Here is an 18474-nt window from a genome sequence, read left to right on the forward strand (position 1 = left end):
ACATATATATAATAACCATATATAGTGAAAGCATTGCATAATTTCAATTATTAATTAATAGCCATATATATTTTGTTACCTAATATTAATTAATAACCATAAATTAAAGAATTCAAAGCACATATAATAACCATATATTATGAAAGCATTGCATATAAGAGACAAAAGCATTAACTAGTTTTATAAAATTTTAATGGGTTTGAATATATCTCTTAATATATGATGACATATATCAATTATACATATACCAATTAAATTTTGTTACTTAATATAGGTACAAATAATTAATATTATTAATTAATTAATTTTTGACGTATGAAATAATGGCACGTCAATAATTATTGACGTGTCAAAATGTGACACGTCAAGAAAATATATTGAAAATAATAAGAGAAATAAATTATATGATCACTTATTTTTTTATATACTTAAAACTAAGATAATACATATATGTATTAATATTCCTACAATATTGAAAACGTGATATGTATTAATACTATATCACTTTAATTAATAACCATATATATTTTGTTACCTACTATTAATTAATAGCCATAAATTAAAGAATATAAAGCACATATATATAATAACCATACACAGTAAAAGCATTGCATAATTGTTTCAAAAAAAAAAGCATTGCATAATTTTTATTATTAATTAATAACCATATACATTTTGTTACATAATATTAATTAATAACCATAAATTAAAGAATTCAAAGCACATATAATAACCATATATAGTGAAAGCATTGCATATAAGAGACAAGAGCATTAACTAGTTTTATAAAATTTTAATGGGTTTGAATATATCTCTTAATATATGACGACATATACCAATTATACATATACCAATTAAATTTTGTTATTTAATATATATAGGTACCAATTAATATTGTTATCTAATTTTGTTAACCAATTAATTAAATTTTGTTACTTAATATAGGTACAAATAATTAATATATTAATTAATCAATTTTTGACGTGTGAAATAATGGCACGTCAATAATTATTGACGTGTCATTTTGACACGTCAATAATTCTTGACGTACGAAAATGCCCCACGTCAATAAAGCTTTATTGACGTCTCACTGTAGCCACATCAATAATTATCGACATGGCAAAAAGTGTGTTATTGTTTGCCACGTAAAAAAACACCATATTTTTTGTAGTGAATCTGCTGTGATATCAATAGGACCATCAGTTAGCTTAAAACACCGCCCATTTATTGATTTATAATTCTAGAAAGCAAACAAAACTATGGTTTCAGCCTTTCATAGAGGAAAAAAGAAAGCTCTTCGTGGAAGATCGTTTCAGTCTAACTTGGACTCATGATCCCTCCATCACCTATACTCTCATGCTCCCAATTAACCCCCAGACGCCAGGCCCCCCTCATCAGACAGCTGTCTCTGTCTCTCGCTCTCTCAAGCAACTTCTGTGATTATACAGCTAGGAACCCTGCAGGCTACCCTGTTGCTCACATGTCAAGGTAATTGGGATCCTACGTTGATTCATAAAATCTTTTAATGGAAGGCTGGCTGCTTGAACAAGGCTCAACAGGTTCATTCAGTACCTCCGGATCAAGTTGCATGTCGTCATGGTTGGGAACTTGGGATGGCAATTCAGGTTTATTTGTACGGAGTAATTTTAGGTGGTTTATTTATGTCCCACTAAAAATAATGTGACTATTAAAATCATTATTTGATCAAAATTTAATAATAATCAATTACAAATTCAATAGTAATTTTAATAGCCACATCATTCTTAGTCGGACACAGAGTGGCCACCTAGAATTACTCATTTATACGACAACTGTAAAACAAAATAGACAATTTGGGACAATTTCCACCTAATTAATGAGTAGGATTTTTTTTATTAGTTAAAAGAGTCGGTTAGCCCACCTTTTTCTATCTATATAAGAACCTATGTATTCAGGCTTCAACCCTAGTGTTTTACAAAGAGAAAAAAAAAAAAAAAAAAATAAATAAATAGTGCCGCACGTACTAACGACAGAAAAGCCCGTTTCTTCTTCTTCTTCTTCTTTTCTCTCTTGTTTTTGTTGTTCCAGATCACTTCTAGTGTCCATGGAACGGCCTAGAACGAAGCAGATTAATTGTGGTGGCGGTGGTGATGATAGATTTAGCGACCTTCCCGATGAAGTTGTTTATGACATTCTTTGTTTGCTCTCAATGTGGGACCATGCGAGACTGATGGTGGTATCAAAAAGATGCCGAGCATTGTGCATATCAAACCCAAAGTTGCGTTTGACTAACGTTGTGAAAAAATCAAGTCTATGTTGCCTCAACAACTTTGTGGATAGGTTGATGTATCAACGATGCTTGTATGGCGTGAAGACGGAGAGCCTTGGGCTCTGTTGGTCTTTCAAAGGAAAAGGAAGCGTTGATCATCAAAACCAAGAACGCCGCCGGGTGAATACGTGGTTGCAGGACTTGGGTGGTGTTGCAAAAGTTCGCCTTCAAGTTATTCAAGGCCGTCGTCGTCTTCTTCCTAATCAACCCTTGGCCTTGCCACTTTGTAATTCCCTAAGGTACGTTAACGTCGATGCCGGGAATGCCTTTCTCAAATTACTCTCATCACCTTCTTATTTTGCTACAAAGCTCAAGATCCTAAAATTAAACTCTGTTGGAATCCAAAAAGAATGCAATTTAGGAGAATTGCTTTCATCTTTCAAGCCTCTCAAGACCTTGAGGCTTAACAAAATAAGCGGGATAAAGAGAATGACTTTCAGCAGCTCGTCTAATATTGAAATTTTATCAATTATAAGTACGGATCCTGATCACATCTGCGATATTGAGATTCAGCAGCTACACAAACTCCACAACCTTAATCTAGTACTCTTTGGCACTACTAGTACATCACTGCAAATCTCTACTCCCAATCTCCGAATATTTAGGTTGGAGGGATATGCTGTGGATAATTACTACTCTATCACAGAGTCGTCACATCTGTTGTGTGCTACACTTGGTCTCAATCTACCCCGTCAATCTCAATCATGGGGGAATCAAGCTTTTACCAATTGCAAGTATAACTTGGATAGGCTTCTTCACAGTGTACGAAAGTGTATACATCTAAACCTACGGGATAGTTTTGTTGAGGTAACCCTATATATATATATATATATTCTGAATATTAATTTCCCTAATAAAAAAAAAAAAAAATTCAATTGAACCAATTAAGCTTTTTACAAATCCATGTCATGAATTGACAATATTTCCTAGTCTGAATTTTTGTATGCGATCTCGAGTACATGGCCTAAAGTTCAATAATTATTGCTTTTCTTTAATACTAATTAATATTTTTGGAAGTTTTGAATGTTAAAACTCTTGTTTTTTTTCTTCTTCTTTAATTTTCTCTAAAACTAGAACAAATCTAATATCCAATATATATATATATATATAACAAATTTAGTTTACTTTGGAGTGATTTATTTTTGTGCACATTAATTAAGATATGCCATTCAACAATACTTTTTGCTTTGCATTGATTTAATTTGCTTTTTTGCTAACAAGATTTTCCTTAATTGTAACGTCGTTGTAGGTTTTAGTTAAGTTGGGTTGCTTGCCATTTTCATTTGATAATGTTACGCGTGTCAATGTGGGAAGAACTTCAAGTGCTGCCCAAGTCCTATCATTGTCCTCCCTGTCCTCCCTTCTCAGAGGAACAACTAATTTAAAGCATCTCATGCTACATTCTAATTGTGTAAGTAAAAGAGCGTCATCCTCTTTCAAACTATTTTATTATAAATTTTTCCATCTTTTAACTTAATCAATTTCTTTTTGTTCTTAACATACAGAGTGACTCGTCAATGAGTTCGGGAGGAGAGCTTTCATTTAAGATGGAATATTGGCAATCTCGAAACCTCATGTGTATTCATCAACTGAAACTAGCAACTGTGGAGCTTTTCAATAGAGAGAACGAAATAGAACTAATCAAATATTTACTAACGAATGCACAAGAATTGGAAGAGATGGACATTTGGTATACGTCGCCAGTGTCATCAGATTTCATTACTGAGTTAAGAAAGTTTAAAAAACCTTTAACAAAATTGTATCTATGTGCAACATCATATGATGAAAGCGGTCGTTTCATCCTGATAAAAGACCTATATTATTAATTTTTATATTATTACTTTTCCCATATCGATCTTACTGATCATTGCCAATTAATGGAGTGTGGTATATGTTTTTTCAACACTTTGGGTTGGGAGTGTATACTTTTTGTCATTGGTTACTTAATTCTCTCTTCTCTTTTCTTTAATTTTTCAAGTGCATTATTTGACAAGTGTTTTATTAAGTAAAAATTCTCATTAATTTCCATAAATAGTCGTCGATCTCTAAATATATCTGAGCACATCTATCTTTATCTTCAATTTATTTTAATATTGATAGGAACTCCTATTTAATCTTAATATTAATTTAATTTTAAATAAAATAACCGACCTGCATGGGCCACCAATTTATGGAAACCCATTCGCGCGGTTAAGACAATTAATGTTTGGGTGAAATAATTCTTCACACACTGGAAGAAGACCACAAATTCACTAATATTTTCTTTTAGTGATTTTGTGAATTTGCAAGCTGGTTTTCTAGTGTGCAATAAAGCATATTGCGGAATATATTGGGATACAGAGAGGAGGCTGCTGAAAAGGTTGTTTCAAGGGGTGGCCTTTATTAATTTATAAGGTAATTAAAGACCCGGCCTGTGGTGATTCGGTGAATACATATAGTTAAATGATGTTTCAAGAGATGACATGTTTGGTGATTTACAGCACCTGGTTGAGTACTCGATGTTGGAAATTATTGGTGTGCTCAAAGAGGTTAGGCCATCCCTCTTAACTTATAATATTTTAAAATTTTCATTGTTATATTACTTAATTATAAAAATATATATATAAAAAGAAACAATCTTTTTTTTTTTTTTTTGTATTATATAACAAACAACTCAAAAAAAAAAAAAAAAAACACTTATTTTCTCATAGACCAAAAACAAAAAACAATTCTGAAATGCGTTGGCAAACACTCATATTCAACATTGAAGGCCATCATGACAGAGCAAAAAGACATAGCTCAGCACACATCCTAATTGTTGTGTGCAAAAACCGTTGCAAGAAGTGGGATAAGTGTGAGAAAAAACCAACAACATTTTACGGAACGTAAGTAAAAAATTTTATTATTTTTTCAGCCTATATATGTGGCACGAAAAGGATAGGTACTACCTATGATATAATGCCACGTCATCCAATCTTCTGATTTGGCATCAATATGGGGCATTCGGGACAGATGTCACCATTTTACGCGCGCTCACTACAAAAAGCTTACCAATTTGTAACGTGTCCATTGTTCATTACTTGAACGGAAGTACCAAGTGTGTATTTTCAATAATCACAGGTAACACTTGTTACACTTTTTGAAACCGAGGGGTTCGTTTGATTGTGGGCCTAACCACAAGTATCAAAATTACATTTAACCCAAAAAAATATTTAGAAGGTAAAATTTTTTTGTTGCCTATTAGTTCCTACCCACTAAAATTTTTAACCCTTGACCCGTACCCATACCAAACTCTGGTTCCATCCCTGCATATAATACTGAACTGAAAAAGTATAGTATTGTGTTTTGGTTTGTGTTGACCCAGAGATTTAAAATATATATATATATGCAATGTTGTCTGTAGATATGAATTATGAGCTATCAATATCATGTGCATGCTTCACTCATGTAAAAAAATGGTATGATGTTTTTTTAAAAATTGGTGCTTCTCATACAATGGAGCCGGCGGTAAATAATTTGAAATAAAATTACATAAACGAGTCATACATACGTGCAGGTGACAATTCATCCCAATGGGGATGTTATGTAGGTATAAAAAAAAAGTCAAGGACTTATATTAGAATATTAAGAAATGGGTAGCCCACCCATTTCTTAAATCTGACTCTGTCAAAATTCTGGTTCCCAACGGTTTCTTAAAACTTGCTGTTATACGTAAGTGCCATATGGATTATGGACTTTCACTTAATGTTGATAAGTGATATATGATTTCTTTACTAGTAATCCAGGAAATGTCGTGCTTGATGCGGCTGAAAATCCCATTGTCACTTTAAGATGAAAGGTTCGCAACTTACTTCATAACATCGTATTTCTATTGATCACTTTCTAATTATTTAGGACTATCCACAATCTGGTGATCGAGGATGTATGAATGGTCACAAGTGAGCCCCGAGGAAGTGCCATATCCATCTATGGACCTTCCAATTAAGATTAAGCCAAGGCATTAATTTGATGACTTGTTACGAATGGAACTTGCTTTATTTTACATGATGAATGTTTAAAGTTAATAAGAAATAATTGATTTAATTATTTAACTAATATTTAAAAACTTATCCTCACTTGTTCAAACTCTCATTTTGTAAGTAGAGCCCAACACGAGAAATATTTGAACTGAAATACGAGGCCAATGGCGAAAATAAGTTCAAACTAAGAATCTATACTTTGAATTTGTGGTACGACCTGCAGATTCAATATGAATCAAACAAAAAATTAATAGATTAGGATTAAGAGATTTGATTTATTTAATTAAATAAGTTAAATTATAGTTGGCCTATATGATTTTATATTCATACCTTAATAAAATTCAAACTCAATATGTGAACACGAATTAGTCTTCCTTAAAAAAAAAATGGAGAAACTCCACGTACCTTCTTCAAACTATCACTCAATTGATAATGTTCCCCCAAACTTTCAATTGTGATAATGTCCTCCCAAACTACCCAAACATTATCAATGTTTCCCCCAATGACCAAATTACCCTTAGTAAAATAGAAACAAAAAATACCAAAACTTTTAGAAGAAGTGGTGGACAAATTTTAAAATTTTAAAAATATATATATATTTTTTTTTTATAAGAAAAAAATTTTTAGAAGAAAAAGCTTGGTGACTGCCGTATCTGAGCCAATATTTGTTGGATGGGCCTCAGCGGGTTCCATTTTGTTTGTTGCTGAAAGGAGTCCATTCGGCTTGATTTGGAGGACCCGTAATCTTCTTGGCCCAATTCAAAAACATATCTGGACCCACGAGGCCACGACCCAAAAAGAAGCTGAATAACCAAAACATTCCATTCATTTATTTCAATTTTACAATATTCATATATATTCTCGTGATCTTTCCTGAATGGGAATTATAAAATGGAACATCAAAATGTATGTTGGGGATAAAGACCCTCCGTGGCATTCAATCCATGCCGACACGTATTAACAAAATGCTAATGCCCATAAATAGAGAAAATAAAAGGGGAGGATAGAGGCTCCTTTTTAAGGACTTTTGGCCTCCTCTCTCTGGCCATCCCTCTCGTTTTGGTCTCCACAAGCTGGTTCTCTGAAGAACTAGAAGCCATTGTTTTCTCTTTTCACATTCTTTCTTACTTCAAAGAACAAGCATGCTGAATTAAGTATCAAAGCATCTTCCGCTCTGGCCAAAGACCTTCTTGCGTCTTCTTTATTTTGTAGGCACATAATTCTCATACTAACTGTTAAGGCGTGTTTATCGTGTTAATTATTCCGAAAAAGAAAAATCTCTTGTTAAAATTCAATGGCCGATATTACTGTTTCTCAAGATTATACTCCTGATGTTATTGCTTTGATTTATTCTGGTTCTGATTTGAACTACATTCAAGAAGGTTTAATTCCTAGTAAATATTTTGAAAAATCTACTGAAAGTATATTCGCTGCAGCCATATCTTATTGATTTTTTTTTTAGGTTGATGTACGGTGTATCTTATCTATAGATTCTCTTCCTTTGAGCCAAGTGGTATTGCTTTACCTTTTGTGGCATCTAACATACGGTATCAATAACAACATACCTCAAAAAATTGGTTGGATGGCAAACGTTGCTAATGCCATAATCCCAACAGACTCAATGATTGCAGTGCATGTGCGGCCAATCCTCAATGAAGTCTACGACTTTTTCAACCATCAACAATACTTGCCTACAATTACTGGTGATGAGCTCTCAAGTATCCATCGTCTGATGCATGTAATTTGTTTTGATGTAATATGCCAATAACTGATTTGTTGTGTATAATCAAAGCCATTCCTTTGGTGTTGGCTTCATATTTTGTGTTTCCATATAACAGTGAATGTTTAAATCATTTTGATGATGCCCATTAGTTTTGAGACTTAATTTAAAAATCTTTTGTGGTGCTTTGAATGTTTATGATTGAATTTGTAATTTTGGCTTATGTAGTTATTGGGGGTTCATTTGTTCTATCAGGAGGTGGGTTCTCTGAATGGTTTGCAAAGCTAAACAAATTATGCTCCTCCTAGATAAGAGATGTTTTCAGTTGGGATTTCTTATGGCTTCATTTTTTTTTATTTTCCTTAAATTCTGTACATTTATCACTTGAATTTGCTCCATTCCTCCACGTTCCATTTTGTTACAAAAGCAAATACAAACACCTTTCCCATCAAAATGATCATTGCAATAAAATCAATTATGAGAACACTTAGAAAGATTATCCGAAAGAGACCAAAAAAAAGTGAAACAAAGTAGTCATATGAGCAAAATGATTACATATCCAAAGGAACAAGTAAATACTTAAAAATGTTGTAACCACTATCAAAATCACAAAGACTAAGATATAATGTCAACATCAGCTTACTATCATTGGTATTGTTATAACCACTAACATTAGACCAACAGCAAAAACACAAATACAAATGCGGCATTCTCCATTTCCAATCTAGCACTGAAGTTATACTTGTGGGCATTTTTAATATCAGCTTTCCTCTTCAAAAATTAAAAAATAAATAAAATTAAAAAAATAATAATTAATTAATTTTTTTTAAAAATAATGCCTAACATCATTCCATACTTTTTGTTAGAATATATGCGAGTGTTTAAGAGCTATTTCAATAATGAAGATGCGAAAATTATAGCAAAAGTAATATAGAGAAAGAACACAAAGAACTTACATGTGGTTCGGTATTAGACACATACGTCCACCACTCGGAATACCACTAAGGACTACATTGTGTTCATTAACTTTTTTTTTTTTTTTTTGGTCTATAATACAAATGTCCTTATTTATAGGGCAATGTCTAAATACAAGTATAGTAATCAAATCCTCTTGATTTGATTACAATCTCTATGATTACAAGCAACCCATAAATAGAGAATATTTCAATATCAACCTAATTATGAAATATACAAAAAATATTATATATTTTCCATATTTTCTAACACTTTTAATCCGGCATATCTTATAAATAAAATCCATTCATGTAAAGTTCATTGTTCTAAATTAGATCTTCATTACATTGTTCAAGATGTTACAAAGATGTCAAGAGCTGCTTTAAACTCTTTGTATGCATGAAATTCTTAAGGGAGTTTTAGAAATATACTACACGGCAGCATCAAACACACTAGATCAAACATAATGTAGCAAAAAATAATCACATAATCATAATCATATTTATTACTCTCACATAATCATATTGCAGAAAAAAATATTTATTACTCTAACGTAATCATATTGCAGCAAAAATAAATAAATAAAAATCTTACCAGATCAAACACACCAAGATCAGAGCCAACCCAAACCAGATTAAACCCCTTGACGAACCCAACCCAAACCACCATCGTTTTTGGACTACCCCAACCATCCACTACCAAAAAAAAAAAAAACAATTCTTACTAGCGTTTTTTAACTGCTAGCAAACCGGTTTTAAATGCCAAGAAATTTAGAACTCGGCGTTGACATATGTATACCTCGGCAATCCCAGTGTCGGAAAAATTGTTTTCTGGCACATAAACCGCATGCCAAGAAATTTTAATGCCACATAATATATGTGGCAAGAAAAAATTAAATTTCTTGGCACATAGGCTATGTGGCAAGAAAAATTCAATTTTCCTGGCACATACCCAATTTGTCAGGAAAAATGCTAGGAAAAATTGAATTTCTTAGCACATAGCCTATGTGCCAAGAAAACTTGAATTTCTTGAATTTTTTGGCACATATTCTATGTGCCAAGAAACTTGAATTGCGGTGTTTTAAATTTTATTTTATTTATTTTTATGTATCATGAATAAACGTCAAAACGAAATTTTCTATTTAAAAAAAATTGATTCTATTGGAATCCAGTATTATCAATTTTTTAAAAAATATATATTCACAATATAATCACCAATAAATAATTTTATATTTAATAGTGAATTTAAGAACCACATCACATTTGAGATTGCACATACTCTAGTCCTTATATCATTACTCCATAAAGTGCTAGTGTATTATACAAAACAAAAGCAACAAATAGTTTTAGAGAACCCACAAGCAAATTCCTACTTTTCCCAAATGAATATCTAACCAAACCATATTAGCCAACTGTCTACAACTATAAACTAGGAAACTAACAAGTCCAGAAAAGGAAGTCTGACGTAGGAGCAAATGTATAGAACTAAATCATGTTATAGGACGTGAGAACATGTGAGAAAGAAATGTATATAACATAATTTTTTTATAAAAAAAAGCATGAGGGTAATTTCGTAATTTTATAGATTTCTGTCCAATTTGACGAAAATTAGTAACGAAATGTTTAAATTAAAAATTTTTGACACATTAGGAGGGTAAAGTGGATTTTTCTCATATATATATATAAGACTTCAATTTGATTTAAAAAGTTTATGGACCAGAAATTTTGAACAAATTAAATTAAGTCAAACGAAAATCCAAAATGTTCTTCACAGAATACTTTATCTACCCATAAATTTTCAATTTAATTAGAGCAAGTTAAGGAGACGAAATTGACCCGGTAAAATGTCGAATATAATAGTCTATAGAATTATAGTCATGATTTGAAAATAAATCTCATTTACACCTTCCCTTTTATCTTTTTGTGTCCTTAATAGTTCATACAAGTACGAACAAAAGTTGCATCAGCGCAATAAACGAAAGTGATTTGTAATTTAGGCCAACTACAAGACCTTTAAATTATTTGTTATAATTTAAGCTAACTACCACCACAAGACCTATAAATTATTTGTGATACATTGGGAGTGAATTGTAACTACACGTGGACCAATTAAAATTTAATACAACGAAAGAAAAATTAAAGGATACGAAAAACAAAAAACTTCAGGAAAAATTAAAGGGATAAATGAAAAATTGGTCATTAACTACAAAAAAACAATTTTTTTCTCACTAGAATTTTCTGACGTGGTGTTTTTAACGCGCGTGGATTGTCAGAACCATAGGTGTCAGAAAAAAAATTTTCCTAACGTGCCAGTGGGTAGAACGTCAAAATTTTCTGACGTTCTACCGTCTCCCACGTCCCCACGTCAGAAAATTAAAAAATTAAATAAAAATTTAATTTTCCTTTTTTGTTTTTCAATTTTTTCTAGATTTTTTTTTTCAATTAAAAAATTTATTTATTTTTTTGAAATTTTTCTGCACGGCAGCTCCCTCATTGCTGCCGTGCAGATCTGGTGCAGAGATCTCTGCACACCATCTCTGCACCACATTTCTATATTGCGGTCCTTCTCTTCTTTTTCCAATCTTTTCTCTCTCTCTTTTTTTCTCCTGCTCTCACGTTCTCATTGATGTGAAGAATGTTGATGTGACGAGGCGCAGTTAAAGTACACGGTGACATTGAATGGTCTTTGACTTTTTGGGTTCAGAATATTTTTTGTTCTTTCTCACTCTTTTTTGGCTGTTTTTTAGCCTTAGCTGATCCAGATTTATCTCTTTAGCAACAATAATGGGTGTGTTGTCAAGGGAACTGTTTGGTCAATAAAAATGTAGTTTTGTTTTTTTGTTTTATTTTATTTTTATTTTTTCCGGTTGTTAACGTTTTTCTTTCGTTTTGTTTCTCTTCTTTTTTTCTTTTTTTTTTTTTTTTGTCAAGGGAACTGTTTTGGTCAAGAAAAAGGTAGTTTTATTTATTTTATTTTTTTTCCAGTTGTTAACGTTTTTCTTTCGTTTTGTATTTTTGTATTTTTTGTATTTTTTTTTCGTTTTTTGCTTTTTTGAAATTTTCTCGGAGTTTTCGCCTTTCTAGGTTTTTTTTGGGGGGCGGGGGCGGTAAGGAGTTTTTGGCCTTTTTTTTTTTGCCTTTTCTTTTTCGATAGGCTTTTTATGTTTGTATAGATTGCACAGAGCATCCTTCTCTTCGCTTCTAGGTGTTAATACACAGTTTTCTAAAAGATGACGTGGCACGCTTGCCGAGCTTGAGTTGGGCCAACACCCGAACAATTTGACTGCACAACAAAGAAGAAAGATGGATCGAAGTGACCGGGGTGAGTCGGCGTGAGCACTCCGATGCCTAAGTCAGAATGGGAAAGGATAATAGTAACATCTACAGAGCTCAAGTTATGAGAGTTGTGATTACCTTTGCTTTGATCATATGACTTGTATTTATAGGCATTGGAGGAAATTTGATTTCCCACTTATTAAGGAATCTTATCCCTTGATATCGGCTAAACAAACATTTTCTCCCAAAGTTGACAGTGTTTTTCAACTCGAACATCAAAATTTCAATTTTTGTAATCCACCCCCACAAAGTTCCAATTTTTTTCAATTTGACCAATATCATCCCAAAATTTCCATATTGCCCATGATTTTTTTTTAAAAAAATTTTTGTATGAAAAAATAAATAAAATTTGGGGATACAAAAATGACCAGATGACCATAATTTTTTTAAAATTTTTTTTACAAAAAATAAAAAATTAAGGGCAATATGAGAAGTTTTGGATAAAATTAGTCAAATTGCAAAAATTTGAAACTTTGGCTTTCGAATTGAAAAACGCTGTCAGCTTTAAGGGGGTAAACTGTAATTTTTTCATATATATAAAAGACTTCAATTTGATTTGAAAAGTTTATGGACAAGAAATTTCAGACAAATTAAAATTAAATTAAACGAATTAAAAATAAGTCAAACAAAAATTCAAAATGTTTTTCATAGAATACTTTATCTACCCATAAAATTTCAATTCAATTAGAGTATGTTAAGGAGACGAAATTGACCCGGTAAAATGTTGAATATAACAATCTATAGAATTATAGTCATGATTTGAAAATAGATCTCATTTACACCTTCCCTTTGTGTTTTTGTACCCTTAATTCATACAAGTACGAACAAAAGCTGTATTAACGCAATAAATAAATATGAAAATATTAGGGGGTAAAGTGAATTTTTTTCATATATATATATAGTAAGACTTCAATTTGATTTGAAAAGTTTATGAACTAGAAATTTCGAACTAATTAAAATTAAGTCAAACGAATTAAAAATAAGTCAAACAAAAGTCTAAAATGTTCTTCACAGAATACTTTATTTACCCATAAAATTTCAATTCAATTAGAGTATGTTAAGGAGACGAAATTGACCCGGTAAAATGCCGAATATAACAGTCTATAGAATTGTAGTCATGATTTAAAAATATATTTCATTTACACCTTCCCTTTTGTGTTTTTGTGTCCTTAATAGTTCATACAAGTACGAACAAAAGCTACATCAACGCAATAAACAAATACGAAAACATTAAGGAGGTAATATTGATTTTTCCCATATATATATAAGACTTCAATTTGAATTGAAAAGTTTATGGACCAGAAATTTCGGACAAGTTAAAATTAAGTCAAACGAATTAAAAATAAGTTAAACGAAAATATAAATTGTTCTTCACAGAATACTTTATCTAACCATAAAATTTCAATTCAATTAGAGGATGTTAAGGAGATGAAATTGACCTGGTAAAATGCTGAATATAACAGTCTATAGAATTATAGTCATAATTTGAAAATAGATCTCATTTACACATTCTCTTTTGTGTTATTGCTTTTATATATATACAGACTATACAGTACTGCTCTATTCATTTTCACAGTGATTTTCACAAAGCAATTCAGAGAAAACCTTTCAAATATGCTTTAAAAGGCTCAGCGACGAAGAAGTCAGTGATTCTTCTAATGATTACGATAAAAATTGCAATAAATCATTGAGTGATGAAGAAGACGATGAAGCCACTGATGACATTTATTTTGACGATAAAATTAACTAAGAGTTGTTCAAGTTACAGACTGGCCAAGCCTTCAAGAACATGAAACGAGAGTCCAAGCTACAGGCCTCCAAAGCTTCCAAAGAGCCGGCCATTCCTCCAAGCTCCAAAGCCTTTAAAGATCCACTGGCCATTCCTCCAGAGATCCTAGCCATCTCTACCATGCTTCCAAGAAAAAGGAAATTTGTGCCGCGCATGCGTAGTAGAGTTCAAGGCGGCACCACCTCCAAAGAGCCTAGTAATGCATCTAAGAATAAAGAGGAGTCCAAGCTACAGACCGGTCAAGCCTCCAAAAATGAAGCCGGCAACCAAGTTCAAGGCCCTAGCGGTGGTGGGGGAGTTCAAGGGTGATTGGTTGGTATTTTATGTTCAGTTTTTGAAGTATTGGTAGGGTAAGGTAAGATTATTGTTAGGGTAGGATTTTGGGAGAAAGAACTTGATATTTCAGTTGTATTGGTAGGGTATGATTATTGGTTATAATATCAAAAGCAAGTTGTTAATTTCATATTTTTTTAAGAAAAAATTTATGATGCTAAGATTTTAGTAGTTATAATTGAAGAATGTTGTTATCCTCTTGCAGTAATTGTAGTAGTTAAAAAATGTATGAAGCTGAGATTTTAGTAGTTGTAATTAACATATCCTCCATCAAGTTAATTTTTGTCAATTATCTAATTTTACTTATTTATAAATTATTTACCGTGCTCTTTACCAACTTTGGAGCATCCCTCTACCACTACGTTTGATGTTGGTGCAAATAACGTCAACGCATACGGAGCTCCTTGAAGTTACTGTGACTTGTGTGGTGTGACATTTTTTGTGAGGTTGAAATTCACAACATGGCTTAGCACACATCCTGATTGTTGTGTGCAAAAACCGTTGCAAGAAGTGGGACAAGCATGAGAAAAAACCAACAATATTTTACGGAGCATGTGCTTTAGTCTTCAGTAAGTTAGATGGAGTGTAATGGACGCTCATAGTACACGCGCGTGATGAAGCGGCTCCGACAGGTGTCATGGTTTGAGACCCAACGGCCGGTTTATTCCAGCGCCAGGTGGGTTAACCATGGAGCCATTTTTCCAAGCTCTAGGGCCAAGAAAAGGAAGCCAGGTTGTATTGTAATTCGTAGGACACAATCAGTTTTGGCAAAAAAAAAAAAAAAAAGAATCATTATTTTATGCAACAAGTGTTTGTAATTTTGCACATAAATTTATGGATACCCACTTTAGCAATCATGATCCTCTGATCATGGGGATCAGGTGGTCAGAAGGTTGAACATTTATAAATCTGCTTAGTCTTGGGCAGTCATATAAAGTAAGATTTTTGGTCATGATAGACTTTGTGATCTGCCCATATATGGCATGCATAGGCCTGCAATGATAATTAACCTTCTAGCTTCTTCATATAAAATTAGCTTGTTACTTTGGGACACCATAAAATAAGATGTTTTCTTGATCAAGACAATCTTGGAATTGTTTGAACATGATGTTTAGTTAATCTACATTTAATTAATTATTTTTTGCAATCAATTAATCACGGTAAAAATGTCTTATCAACAAGTATAATTAGTTCTTTGTCCATGTCATGACCATGACCATAACTGTCATTGATGATCATACAAATTAAAAGGATAAAAAAAGGTATTGAAGCTTATATTCAACCATGTCATGCCCAGTATCAATTATCAAGGCACCCACATGTTCCAAAATTACCAAAAGAGAGAAGGAAAGACAAATAAAAGAATTATGATGAAGTAAAACGTAATTTGTGGTTGCAAGAGGATGATCAGGCTCTTAGGCCAATTGAGAGTTTTGATGTGACCACCAACTCTCAACCTCCATCTTCAAAAAACTGTATTGATTTCTGAAGTTCAAATTTTGAGATCTTGAGATTTTGAGATCTTGAAATTTTGAGATCTTGAGACATCAAGATCTTACTATCCGTCATCATACTGCTTACCTTAATCTCCCATTGAAATTCCCAATTCAACTTCAAATCAATAAGCGATTAGACTTCCTCAAACTTTTTGATGAACAATGGTTGCCTCATAAATAGACTCTTCAACCTATTTGCCTCATGTTGATTGCGAAGATGTTGTTATGGTCAATGGGAGGCACTTTCCAGGCAGAGTTACAGGGCAACTTAGAGCACTTTGGTGAATTAGGATTATGTAAAAAATGAAACAAGCAAAAATAAATGAATGTTCATATAATGAAACAAGGCATGGGATGAGGATTGATCAGTTGTTTTATGGTGTTGGAGGTTTTGTAATTCTTGGACAACAGTAATTGTGATGTCACGCTCTCCCCTCTCATTTTTTTTCCTTATTCAACCCTCTCCTCTCTCATATTGCATACGTATATACAGACTATACAGTATTGCTCATTTTGATTCATTTTCACAGTAAATTCCATGAAGCATTCACCAGAGATTTAGAGAAAACCTTTCAAATATGCCTAAGAAGCTCAACGACAAAGAAACCAGTGATTCTTCTAATGACTACAATAAGGTTTACAATAAATCCTCCGATGAAGAAGACGATCAAGCTACTGATGACATTTATTTTCAAAATGAAATTGACGAAGAGGTGTTCAAGCTACAAACCGGCCAAGCCTCCATTAATGAAGCCGGCGGCAAAGTTCCAAATGAAATTGACGAGTACTACATGAATATGAAGCGAACGTCCAAGTTACCACAGGTCTCGAAAGTCTCCAAAGAGCCGGCCATTCCTCCAAGCTCCAAAGCCTTCAAAGATTAGCCGAACATTCCTCCAATGATCTTGGCCATCCCGGCCATGCCTCGAAGAGAGAGGAGATTCCAGGCGCGCAGTACAGTTCATGCCTCCAAGAATGAAGAGGAGTCCAAGCTACAGAACGGCCAAGCCTCCAAGAATGAAGCTGGTGGCAAAGTTCAAGACCCTAGCGGTGGAGCCGGTGGCAAAGTTCAAGGCCCTAGCGGTGGAGCCGACGGAAAAGTTCAAAAGTGATGAATTGGTTGGTATTTGTTTTGTTTGTTTGCTGCTTTTTCTTTTTTCTTTCAATTTCAAGCATGAACTATTAATCCTCCCTATTTGATTGGGCTAACCCTAAACTAACAACATTTTAGGGAGCGTGTGCTTCAGTCTTCAGTAAGTTAGATGGAGTGTACCACAAGTACGTACACTCCGTCTTCAGTCTCTATTTTATATAGAGAAAAAAGAAAGAGAAAATAGTGTGCCGCACGTACAGTTTGTATTATATACATAAAAAGCCGGTTCCTTCTTCTTCTTCTTCTCTTGTCCTTGGAACGGCCTAGAACGATGCAGATTACTTGTGGTGGCGGTGGTGATGATAGATTTAGCGATCTTCCCGATGAAGTTGTTTATGACATTCTTTGTTTGCTCGAAATAAGGGACCATGCGAGACTGATGGTGGTGTCAAAAAGATGCCGAGCGTTGTACATATCAAACCCAAAGTTGCGTTTGAATAACATTAATGTCAAAAAATCAAGTCTATCTAATTGCCTCAACAACTTTGTGGATAGGTTGATGGATAAACGGTGCTTGTATGGGGGTGAAGACAGAGAGCCTTGAGCTCTATTAGTCTTTCGAAGGAAGCGTTGATGAAGACCAAGAACGCCGCCGGGTGAATACGTGGTTGCAGGAATTGGGTGGTGTTGCAAAATTTCACCTTCAATTCATTCACGGCAGTCGTCTTCTTCTTCTTCCTAATCAACCCTTGGCCATGCCACTTTGTAATTCCACAAGTTTCGTTAGCGTCGATGCCGGGAATGCCTATCTCAAATTACCCTCATCACCTTCTTATTTTGCTACAAAGCTCAAGATCCTAATATTAAACTCGGTTCGAATCCAAAAGAATGCAATTTAGGAGAATTGCTTTCATTTTTTAGGAGAATATATATAATGTATTCTGTATGTATGAATTATGAGCTATCAATATCATGTGCTTGACTTATGTCTAAAAAATGGTATGATGTTTTTTTCAAAATTGGTGCTTCTCATACAATGGAGCCGGCGGTAAATAATTTGAAATAAAATACGTAAACGAGTCATACATATATACGTTGCATGTGCAGGTGACAATTCATCCCAATGGGGATGTTGTGTAGGAAAAAAAACTCAAGGACTTATATATATAAGTCCCTGGTTCCCGACGATTTCTTAAAACTTGTTATACATGTGTCATATGGACTTCCACTTGACGCTAATAAGTGATATATGGTTTCTTAACTAATAATCCAGGGAATGTCTTGCTTGATGCTGCTGGAAATCCCATTGTCACTTTAAGACGAAATGTTCGCTACCTACTTCATAACATCATATTTCTATTGATCACTTTCTAATTATTTATGTAAATACACACACACACACACACAAAAAAAAAGAAAAAAAAAGGCCTCTAGCAATACCTTATACC

This window comes from Corylus avellana, chromosome ca10 (genome assembly GCF_901000735.1).
Source record: "Corylus avellana chromosome ca10, CavTom2PMs-1.0".
NCBI lineage: Eukaryota > Viridiplantae > Streptophyta > Magnoliopsida > Fagales > Betulaceae > Corylus > Corylus avellana.